The sequence below is a fragment of the Limulus polyphemus genome, unplaced genomic scaffold, assembly GCF_000517525.1.
Source record: "Limulus polyphemus unplaced genomic scaffold, Limulus_polyphemus-2.1.2 Scaffold12, whole genome shotgun sequence".
Taxonomy (NCBI): Eukaryota; Metazoa; Arthropoda; class Merostomata; order Xiphosura; family Limulidae; genus Limulus; species Limulus polyphemus.
Genome location: NW_013665622.1, coordinates 565,501 through 575,457, shown reverse-complemented (window position 1 = coordinate 575,457; position 9,957 = coordinate 565,501). Strand labels below are relative to the sequence as shown.

At 35.2% G+C, this 9,957-nt stretch overlaps 1 protein-coding gene across 11 annotated transcripts in view; it reads right to left on the bottom strand.

The window, feature by feature from the left end:
* LOC106478902 (sodium channel protein para-like) overlaps positions 1-9,957 on the bottom strand; it is a 182,248-nt gene that overhangs the window by 140,499 nt on the left and 31,792 nt on the right. For 9 of the 11 annotated variants that reach the window (XR_002610019.1, XR_002610020.1, XM_022382610.1 and 6 more), the window contains exon 2: positions 3,643-3,804. The exons of the other annotated variants lie outside the window; for them this stretch is intronic. The gene's annotated coding sequence lies outside the window, so the exon portion shown is untranslated. The remainder of the gene's footprint in view (positions 1-3,642; positions 3,805-9,957) is intronic. 11 annotated transcript variants of the gene reach the window in all.

Below are 9,957 nucleotides of genomic sequence, written 5' to 3'. Positions count from 1 at the left end.
TTTTACCAACGAACAGTGGGATTGACCATCACATTATAACGCCCCCACGGCTGAAAGGGTGAACATGTTTGGTGTGACGGGGATCCGAACCCGCGACCCGCAAATTGCGAGTCGAGCACCCTAACCACCTAGCCATGCCGGGCTTGTATTTGTCACAGATATTTTATAACAATTTCGAGTTTGAAATTGGAAAAACAGGATTTAAGTTGAACGTGCAAGACCCCCTCATGGCGCCGGCCCTGTCATAAAGTAAACAAGTTTGAATTTCTTATAATTCGTGTACTGACGGATATCATTGCCAATCTGGTTTGAAAGTAATCAATTCAGTTTATATAGCTGTACTCTTTATCAATAGTTGCCGAATTTTTATGTGACTCCCCTCCCCCCGTCAGACCTCTGAGCCAGAGGCTTACCTCTTACGTATAAAATTTTTTCTAAAACTAAAAACTTAAGAATGTTTTAATCAATACAAAAATCGAAACAATTAATTCATGGATGAGTCAACAATACGCGCACGTTGAGTGCTGAATACAGTGGAATACGTTGGTGACTCACCAAGACTACCCCCTCCAGTTTTGGGGCGTGGGTTTATTTTCTTTTAAATGTTCATTTAAGTCTATTAACGGACATCCAGGGGCACGCGTACCACATGTTGGGGAATCAGTGTTCTATGTTATGGATTTGAGAAATGTAGAAATGTGTTATCTATGCATTCTTTCTTGACACGCTGTTTCAGAGACAAAAATTAATGTAAACAGGAAAGATTTCAAAAAAAAAAACACCACAGTTTGTTCGTGCAAAGTTACTCAAGGTTTGTATAGAAAGAAGGCAGTTAGTCAACAGCACCCAGCGACGAACGTTGGACTACTCTAATCGAACAGTGGGATTTGATTTTTGCAACAAATGGGGAAGTTCAGTGACTCTCGGATTCATGTTCCGGCACGCTAAGTTTTAGGCCACGCTCAGCCCAGAAGACTACAGGCATTTAACTTGAGGATAAAAGTTTTCTATTCTTTCAAAAGTTTCACGGGTTATCTTTATTTGAAAGATCCAGCTAGATTATAACTGACTGAAAGACAAAGGTAGTCAGTGTTGGAAAAATTTAAGCCAACCACAGTTTGAACACTGGTTGATATTGCTCTAACAAATCCTGTCATTTTCTAGGTCAGACTATTAGAGATTAATTTGAGTTATAATTATGTGTTAGGCAGTTTTATTCTTAGAATATTCGATCAAAGCTACACGGGGGCTATCTGTGCATAGCCGTCCCTAATTTGGAACTGAAAACTAGAGGTAAGGCAACTAGTCAACCTCATCCACCACCAACTCTTGAGCTATTTTTATCTAATCGCAGATTGGGATTTGGCTGTTACTATTATAACTCACCTATAAATATAAATTACAGTACGTGTTTTTGTAGCAACGGGACGCGAAACATGAACTTTTAGTTTCTCAGTCTGGGTACACTAACCGTTACCATACGCCCACCCTTTGTTATCATATTTTCAATTATAGATATATTACCTTTGTAGAATTTATTCGTTTGTTTTATTTACTTTAGCGCAAAACTGCGCTATGTTTAATGTGGGAATCGAGCCTCAATTTCTAGCGTTACTAGCTAATGACCGTTGAAACAATTAAACGGCAATTTTCCTAAAAATAGTGATGAACAAATATATAATGTACAGTCCACCCAGTCTCTTAGATCAGAGTGTATATACAATATGATTGTCTATTAGGCCATTTACAATCGTCTTGTGTCATTCCATGTGTTATATCAATAACAAAAATTGCATTGCGTTTGTTTGTAAGCAAAGGAGACTGAATACAATGCATTAATGGCACAAATATTTGGCTCAATAGAGCGCTCAGCTGCGGTAAGTAGCCATTGGGATTTTTTTCCGCTAGAAGCCCCCTTTCCTTGTCATTTTACTTGAGCGCAAGAAAAGACAGCTGCCGTTGTCATTTCTCTGAGACGTGTCAGAGGGGAGATGTTCACTTCAATTCAGATCAACGTATTCGACAAGGTACAATAAAACCATGCAACCACATTCACTGAAGTGATATAGTTTAAAACGGAGTATCCGCTTTTATAAGTTTTATTAACTAGTATTAATTTTTTAATCGTAATTCTAGTGTAAACGGTGCTATAATTACCCCTTAAAGTTAGCTTTTTCATAGAAATTTGGTGTTCTTTAAAATGCTTAATTACAGGATGAAACAGGAATTACAAAGAAATATCAAATAATAAATATTGCAGTTGGAACCTCATTGTATTCAGAACTTGGTTATAAGTATAACCTTCTTATGTCTATTGAAACACTGCATTAAAAAAACAAGTAAAGAAAAACTGTTCAAAAAAGAGAGAAGTAAATGTATAAATGGCTAATATCAATCCTTCAAAAACAATGTAAACAAGATAGTAGCGATAGCAATATATATAACTATTGAATCACAATTGAGTTTAATTTATCCTATTTTTGTCTGGTGCCTGTGCTATTATGTAGGGATGATAAAACGCCATCCCTACTATCTTGTTTGCATTGTTTTTGAAGAACTGATATTAGCCATCCCTATATTTAATTTCTTTTTTGAAAAGTTGTTTCTTTACTTGTATATGTATATAAACCAAACAACAACATATATATATATACTCAGACACGTTCCTCTCTTTGTGTTGTTTTTTTTTTCGTTCAAAATATATTTTTTCTTTCAATCAGTCAATGAAGGAAGTCCCGGTTTTTTTTATTGTTGTTTTTTTTCGTGAAATCCCCTCACAGAAGAAACATATTGTTCGTAATAAGTTTTTCTCAGATTGACAGTTCAGCACATATGAAGACTGACGGATTGATGTTGATATCGATATGAAATTTTAGGAATGGCAAAAAATGAATAATTTTCCTGTAATATACGCTTGAAAATACGCATAGTAATATATAACTTTTTTCTACGATTAACCTTTCAGGAGATACAGAACGTAACAGACAGACAGACATTTGGCTATTATATAGGTAGATAGATATATAAGGCTTGAGGCTTAACGCTGATCCACAAGGAGACACCTCTGTAGAAAGTTCGGACTATTATCGTTTGAGTGATAGGCCAATCACAATTTGAAAATAACGAATCATCGCTATTTTAAGTCTATAATTAGATAGAGTACAGATTATTATTGTTTGTATCATACTGATTACCATATTCTAAATGATAAACAATATTACTATTTTATTTGGTTCTTTGTTTGTGTTTAAGTTCAAAACTGTACTGTACACACCAAGAGTATCGAACCCCAATTTTTAGCGTTATAAGATCACTGAGCCACCGGTGTATCCTTCTTTGAAAATATCGGATTATCGTTATTTCAACAGCATATGATCTGTGTAGAAAGAGTGCAGAGTATTATTTGTTAATTGAAAGATACGAATTATTACCATGTGAATAATGTAGATTATCATGAAATAATATATATTGCTACTGTTTAAAAGTCATGGTTAAAATCTACATACTGTTTTGCTTGTAGAATACAAACTATATATGTTTAAGAAACGCGTTTTGGGGATGAATTACTGTAGCTCTAGAATTCCAAGTTATATATTATTATTAGTACAAATAAATATTATTTGTTCTGCATGCGTAACTTACATGCAAACGTGGATATTTAGTTATATCGAACTGTCAATTAGGCCAATACAAGAAACGTTTTTTTCGTCATTTCACTCCAGCCAAGGGACTGGGGGTCCACCAGAGGGGTACGCCCTCTCTTCGGCCAGGAAAAGTAGCAGGCAAGATGGGAATGTGCAGCATCTGAATGGATAGAAAGAGAAAACGAACTCACTGATCTAAGGAGTTCGTTTATCTAAATGTGAAGCTTTATCTTATAAGGATATTGACATCATTGTAACGTAATTTGAATCAACTTTTAGCAACCAATATAGATAAAGTAAGATATATCATACTGCAATTTTATAAAAAAAATTCAATATAGGCTAATAACTGAAAATTAAAACTTATAAATTACTATGAAAACTTACAGAAATAATAAAATTAACACATTCTTCTTTAATTACAACTGTGCGAGACCCAGTAACGGAAATTACTATAGAAATTATAAGATAATCTCTCACAAGACATTGGTATTAAGCCTATTATATTTTTAACACTATTTGCTTTATTCGGTCCCTATAGGTTTTCAAGAAAAGCAAGCGTATGTAATAGTATTTCAACCACACTATCTTCGCCATAGCCATCGCGTACGACGCGTTTTGCTCAATACATAGCTCATCAGGCCGGCCGGGACACAACAAACACAGCAGTGGTTGAGACACCATTTATATATAGGCCATTTGTTACAACAATAGTTTTTATGGTGTGAACGACTTTTCTAAGCTGGTGAAACAGGATTATATTTAATTATAATTGTCCTAAGACATTAGTATTAGGTTTATTATATTATAAATACATAGTATGGTTGAAATACTATTATACACTCTTCTTCTTCTTGAAAAACCCTAAGAGACTGAATAAAGAATGTTATGGTAAATAATATAATAGGCTACTAATGTCTTATGACTATTATGATTGATTACAATGATGCTTCGCCAACTTAGAAAGGAGTATTGTTGAAATTACATAAACTGTTGCTATGTGTACCCAATTTATGAAACAATACATTCTAATCATTATAACTAATATCTTATAAGCTGTGAATTCTGCGAAACTAGTCTGTTTCAGAGGTAGTAGCGAATTAAGCAATAGATTAGGCCTCTACATCATCTTTTCTTCACTGAAATTCACGTTTTGGTTAAGAAAAAATTAACAATTGCATAGCTTGAATATTATATTTAAATAGCAACGTTCATTACACGGATATATATTTATTGTTGATCAATGAAGGTTGCTTGTTTTGAACAGAACTTAATTATTAAATAATATGAAACGCCATAATAACAATTGAATGATTCTATTTCAAAAACGTGATATTGATTTCTGGAAACGTAAGACGTTACCAAGGAAACATCGGTGACGCACAACTTCGTACGGAGAGGGGGAGAGACAGAAAAAGATGAATAGGACGAGATTAATTTAGTTTTATATATTTTTGAGAATGTAAAATAACTTTCGAACTTTCAAATTATCAGTAAAATTAACTGTTTTTAGTCATATTATATAATTTCTTGCACTATATATATTTGAATAATATAAATGGGGGGGAGGGGCACGACCTTCCGTACAAAAAAATAAATATTATATTGTTTAAGAAATTTCTAAGCTAGGCATGACTTAATAATTAGAGTACCAGATTGTGAACCCAATGGGTCATAGATTGCGTTTCGTTGCCACAAAATTGTGTCCCCACTTTGACTGTGGATGCATTATAAGGATGACAGTCAAGCCTCACTATTCCAAAAGCTGGTAATGGGTGATGCCTTCCTTCTAGTCTAAGTTCAAAATTGGCATGCGCAGACAGCCTTGGTATAGGTTTGCGCGAGTACAGGTATTCGGAACAAACAAACAAATATTTCTTCAGGACAAATTCACCAGTTAGTTTTGTCTGAGTATCAATATTAGTTTTTAGTTTGACCTATAACAGATGACAGACATTGATGTCATTATACCAAATAATTTCAATGAATAAATCAATTACCATCAAATATTTCTAAACTTTGCCTTTCCTATAAATAAAAATAACAATTTTGGGAAGTTTTCTTGAAAATGTTACTTACCAATTGCCAAGTGAGGTATGATCTATTTCTGACGAAAACAATAAAAATAATTATCCCATGTCTATCTATTCTTTAAAAATCATTTTTAAGAACTAAAAGAACTATTAAAGTGACTGACTACACGTGAGAGAAAAGTTTCATGCCACCCAAAAAAGACTCAAAGGGTGAAAACTGCATTAAGTATAGTATGCAACTCAAATGAACTTCATTTGAAACAGTTTATTGGAATTGTGCTAAATGTTTGATTAATTCGGTTCACAATGCAATAATGCCAACAAATGTTCTGCTTAGTTGAAAATTTGAATAAAGTTTGAATTTTTGCGAAAACTGCGTGTCACGTGTATTCTTCATTTTCAGTGGCCACTGCCTTGTGCGCCCTTTAGTTACAAATATTTCATTATAGGTTGTGATTTGAAAGGGTTTCATCCACCTGCAGCAGTTTCAAACTGATGAAGATTTGCTCTCGGAAACGTCATCTTCAGGAAAACTAACGTGGATAAAGAGCTCGTTACGCCACCTACTATTTGATGAATTATCAACAACCACTTAGACCGTTTTTAATAAATATATTGTTTGGAATTGTGATTTAAATTCATAACACCCATATAAACCAAAAGTTTCTTTGTTGCTGAAGTGCCATGTCTTTGTTCTTCAAGTTTCAAAAGGCAGTTTTTGTTTTGAAAAAGATTCAAAGTTGTTTATACTAAGTGTGGTGTGTGATTCTACGAAACTCATAACGTGTTACTCGTTCATGCTCATATTCAGTTTAAGGATATTTCTTACGTCATTGAGCTTATGATCATCAGCTGAAAAACTTTCTTTTTAATTCCTTGGAATTGTGCCATCACTTCATTTTATAAATGATCAGCAACGCATTATAACAGTATCATTTGATATCTTCTGGGCAATTTCTCTTAATCAGATGAATATGCGCTGTTCGAATTTTTCCATCAATGAATTTATTATGATAAATCATGTCTAAATGTTTCTGCAAGTAGTTGGTACATAATGTATGTTTTAAACTCAAAACCTTACTTTGAGACTGACACTTCGCACGTGCACAAGGCACTTATACTTGGTCCCAGCCCTGGAGTAAAATGACTATATTTAAATATGGTAATTATCGTTGTATCCGACCTCATAACTTGTAATATTTATCTCCAATGCGCCCAGGAATCTTTTTAATTTTTGTGACTTGAGCCTCTTTAAGGATTTTTTGGGGTCAAAGGTCAAGCAACCCAAAAATGTATATTTTCGACTTCTGTGCGTTCATACTTACAACAATCGAGATGAAAATTGGCTCAAATATAAATTTTCATCCGCCCAACACATTGACACACCAAAATGTTGATTTGCCGATTTTGAGTCTTTTTACGGAAGTCAGAGCTCAAACAAAAACATAATTTTGGGAGTTTTAGTCAATTACTCGGCCATATTTTGATCACTTTGCATGGAAGTTGGTACAAATTTACTTTTCTACAGGTCCTACACATTAATAAACAAAATGGTGGACTTCCCGATTTTTAGTAACTATTAGGGTTTTTTGACAATTATTACGCCGTATTTCAACCAATTTCCATGGGATTGGTACAAAGATACTTTTTATAAGTCCCATACGTATACATACAAAAATATGGGATATGCCCATTTTTGATCATTTTAGGGGCATCAAAAGGATAAATAAACTCATAATTTCAGGGGTTTTGGTCAATTACTTAGCCATATTTCGAGAAATTTACGTGGGATCTAGTACAAACATACTATTTGCAGCTCCAAACTGAGATATAAACAATTTTGGAATTTTTATCTTTTGCTCAATTTTTCAGCGAAGAAAGCACAATTTAGGATTTTCATGAACTATTCATGTGTATGTCAACCAACTTACATGAGCTTTGGTACGTAGATACCTTCTTGAAAGTCGCAAGCAGTGATATAGACAATTTTTCTGGCGTCAAAATTGGCCGTGGTGGGATTGCATGGCGGAGACATGCTAGATTTGCCCGCGAATGTTGGTGTCTTTAATCTCATTAGTAGTTGGAATGATTTAACAAGTTTTCTTAAAATTTACATACATATTCTTCTTCTGCGAAGATACCGGTAAACAATCAATTTCAAGTTTTGTATTTACAAATAAATAGCTATTTACATTTAAAATGCACGTTGAAATAGAGCTTTTTTGGTCTGTGATGTTTGTTATTTATTACTCCAGAAACTGATACCATTACAGCTAATTAGTTTCGTATCCAGTTTTTGGAAAGTCTGTAAAATATAAGTTTTATGAAAATGTGTTCATCATGTAAAAAAAAGCAATAACAAATAAAATTTCACAGATTTATTGCTTACAAGCCCAATTTTATGGTGTTTCAATATGAATTCGGTGATATCTCATAAATATGATGATCGATCTAGATGGATTGATGAGAGGTAATGTTTAAAACTTTCCTTTGGGCTTTGTTGTCCAATGTGAATTTAGATGCTTTCCTGGCAAAAAAGTGTATGATAAAGTGTTATATTAAATTATATATATAAATTGCTTATCCTAGAGGGCGCTCAACTCTGAGAATTCACTAATAAAAGGTTTTTGGTATCTCGTGTCAGGAGCAGCCTTAGGTAAGTTCGGCGACCTTTTCACACGCGTTTTCGAAATTAGCGCGATTCTATAGTTAAACTAACCTGTCAACCTCTGCCCAATATGTGTGTTTGATAAAGTAAATTTTAAGTAACATGTAATTTAATTCAATATGTCTCTAAAGGATAAATACAAATTATGATAAATCAAAAACACAACAAACATGGTTTCCAAGTGGTTTTCCTACTCAGAACAGCTGAACTTCTACTGGCAGCGTTTAGCGTGTAATGGCGCTTTGTGAAAAAGTTATATATTTGGTAAATATTTAAGGATATAATCAACATTTAAATCACTGCAAGTAGAATCCACTGAAGCAGAGAATACAACAAATGTGGTAACTGATCACGCACCAGTTCTCTGTCAATGGACAAATGTTGGTACTGTATTGAATTTGGCTAGTATAGTATTAAACATAATTCTTATTGCAATAGAAATGGTTACTATCATAAACAGTATGGAACAAAAAAGGCAAAGTGGCAAACTTGAAAAAAAAAATCTATATTCAAAAATTCATGTTCAGTCGCAAAGTCCCTGCAAGTGCTTGCACCTGCGTAAAGCCACCCAACAACAACATATGCGTTATTTTATTCCGATCCCGGGGAGACCGGTAGGGGGTTACGCCCTCTCGTCAGCCGAGCGACGAAAAAAGAAAAATGGTGAAAATGAATAATAGAAGGGTAAGCGTGCAAGTCAGCACGGGAGGTGGAAAATGGGAAAAACGCGATATTTGCAGATGGAGGAGACAATCCTGAGAAATATGGGTGAACACTGATCAGTCTATATCACATAATGGAGATAGTGTGGGAACTGGCAACGGGTATTGCGAGTATTATGAATCAAGATAGATAAATGGGGGAAGAGGGGACATCGGCATCTCGACGTGGTCGGGATTGTCAACTGGGAGAGACATAACATAGAGGTTCAGTAGGTGATCAGCTGGTGCCAAAATGCTTCTCGGAGTGGGTACAGTGATGGCGAGAACATCGGAGAAGATGAGATTGTGGTCACGAAAACATTTATTTACATAGCGAGTGAGAAGCTGTCGAAGGTGTAACAGAATGTGAGGAAAGTTGATACTGCGATAAAGGTCGGAAGTGGGACTTGGGAGTTTGACGCCTGAGGCGAGCCGGAGGACATGGCGCTCCAAAACCTGGAGACGAGAGTAGAAGGTCAGAGAAGCAGATATCCAGGCTGTATGTCCATAGGTTAAGCAGGGTCTGATAAATGTCTTGTATGTGTATAGCAGAAGTGGAGGGTTCAGGCCCCAGAAGGTACCGGTGAGAGAACAGAGGAGATGAAGACGTCGAGTAACCTTAGCAGAAAGGGTAGATAGGTATGGCTTCCAAGTAAGATGCCTATCAAAGACAATGCCTAGATAGGTCACGGAGTCGTAAAGAGGGATCGGGACATTGTCGACCCGGACATCAAATAGAGACGGGTCACAGCAAGGGCGAAACTTACGACGTGTTGGACCAAAAAGAATAGCTCGTGCCTTAGGGACATTGAGGGGTAGCCGCCAGCAGCGACACCAAGACAAAAAAGAATTTACAACAGCCTGGAGTAGCTTGTTCAGAGAGGACATCGTGAAACAATGGGCTACCAAAA